The sequence below is a fragment of the Octopus bimaculoides genome, chromosome 28 (assembly GCF_046866305.1).
Source record: "Octopus bimaculoides isolate indiv1 chromosome 28, ASM4686630v1, whole genome shotgun sequence".
NCBI lineage: Eukaryota > Metazoa > Mollusca > Cephalopoda > Octopoda > Octopodidae > Octopus > Octopus bimaculoides.
In genome coordinates, this window is record NC_142955.1 from 22,344,397 (window position 1) to 22,346,896 (window position 2,500).

The following is a 2,500-nucleotide window of genomic DNA, read 5'->3' on the forward strand; positions in this document are numbered from 1 at the left end:
CCTGCCCCCTCTCCCAAAGGGCACTCACCCCCTCTTCTCTGGTGTTTCTTCTACTTCATCTCCTGTCAGAATCCAGCAATCTTTGCAGTGACGTCAAAAGATGCTGCACACACATGATTGTGCATTTTGGTCAGTTGCTGCAACCGTTGCCAAGCACAGCGTCGCTTGGTTACCATTACGTTTATGGTGTATTCCTCGTTGCTGCTGCTGTTGTTGTTGTTGTTGTTTCACTGGTGGAGAAGAAAAAAAAAACAACTCTAGAACAGATATCCCACAATGCACAAAGCATTTGTCTGTGTGTGTGTGTGTGTGTGTGTGTGTGTGGATGCGAGTATATGTGTACATATATAGATATACATTCATATATACGTGTGTGTGTGTATGTGTGTGTGTGCATGTGAGTATGTGTGTATATATATAAATATACATTCATATATACGTGTGTGTGTGCATGTCTGTGTATATAGGTGCAGGAGTGGCTGTGTGGTAAGTAGCTTGCTTACCAATCACATGGTTCCGGGTTCAGTCCCACTGCATGATACCTTGGGTAAGTGTCTTCTACCATAGCCTTGGGCCGACCAAAACCTTGTGAGTGGATTTGGTAGACAGAAACTGAAAGAAGCCTGTCGTATATATGTATATATATATGTGTGTGTCTGTGTTTGTCCCCCCAACGTTCGCTTGACAACTGATGCTGGTGTGTTTATGTCCCCGTTGTAAGTACTAGGTTTACAAGGAATAAGTCCCAGGGTCAATTTGTTCGACTAAAGGTGGTGCTCCAGGATGGTCGCAGTCAAATGACTGAAACAAGTAAAAGAGCAAAAGAGTAATATATATATATATATATATATATATTAAATTTTTATACATACTCAAATACCCAAAATATCAAGGAGTTTCTACCTCGTAAACAGGAGTTACACCACAGTTATTTTGTGATCTTTGCTACCCTGGTATCTATTGACCAATTTATTTTGTCCGAGTTATTTATTAATTAGGAGAAAATAAATACATATATAAATACATATATAAATAAAAAAGTAAGAAAAGGGATTTGTATGATAGTGTATAGAGGAATATATTATTTAAAAGAGTTCCAACTCTGTCTGTTTTTTATGTTTTATTTATATTCTTATAAAATTAATGTGGGATATAGACTATGGAATATATTATATAAATAGTAAAATGAAATGAAGTATTGAATGTGTTATTGAATATATGAAATATTGAGTATTAAATATAGAGTATTAAATATATAAGGACTAGTATACTTTCCTGCCTCATGGCAGTCATCAAGGTCCCATCTGACACACACACACACACACACACACACACATATATATATATATATATATATATATATATATATATATATATATATATATATATATATATATACAGAGAGAGAGAGAGAGAGAGAGAAAAAGTGAGAGAGATTGATATATATATATATATATATATACATATATATATATATATATATATATGTATATATATATAGATATATAGATTGATAGATAGATAGATAGATAGCATATATATATATATATAATCTTTAGATTAGATTTTGTGATTCCAGTTTCATATTACAGACACCTTCAGTGACATGGATCTCAAATTTCGAGTCAGTAAAATAAACATCCACTTTCAATAAATAGTATAATAGTCTATAACATCTATCAAGCGTATTAGTCACCAGGAATGCGTGGGTGGTGCTAACCGATTTGACAGCATCAGGTTTCATATTCATTTGCATGTCCAACCCTCAGGTGATAGTTGGGTGTAGTCATTATATGCAACAGAGATTATATATCTTATCATTGTGTGTCGGTCAGCTAGGCTTATAGTATTGTATCCATGTTACCAGCCACCAATGGCCTGAAGTTCATTAACCTTTTAATTCATCATCGTCATTGTTATCATCATCATTATCGATATCCAGTTTGTTGATAACAAACAAGATTGGATGGTATCTGGATATCAACCCTGCCAGACAAACAAACGCAAGAGGGAATTTTTTTTTTCCATGCTTCAGTTGAGTCAGTCCAAAGGTCAGCCTGGACACTTTTACCGAAAAACTGGAACTGGAATCCTGAATGTTAAGGGCAGTTTTAAACATATCTTTGAGATCTCATCCCACTGCTGGCATGCTAATCAAAAGCTGGCATCTGACTTACTGATTTTGATGCTGTAGCATGGCCATACTCACACAGGTCCGTTTCAGACAAACTTAAGAAGAATTTTTTTTTCCATGTAATATTTGAGTGGATGCGCAATGGCCCAGTGGTTAGGGCAGTGGACTCGCGATCATAGGATCGCGGTTTCGATTCCCAGACCGGGCGTTGTGAGTGTTTATTGAGTGAAAACACCTAAAGCTCCACGAGACTCCGGCAGGGGATGGTGGCGGACCCTGCTGTACTCTTCCACCACAACTTTCTCTCACTCTTTCTTCCTGTTTCTGTTGTGCCTGTAATTCAAAGGGGCCAGCCTTGTCACACTG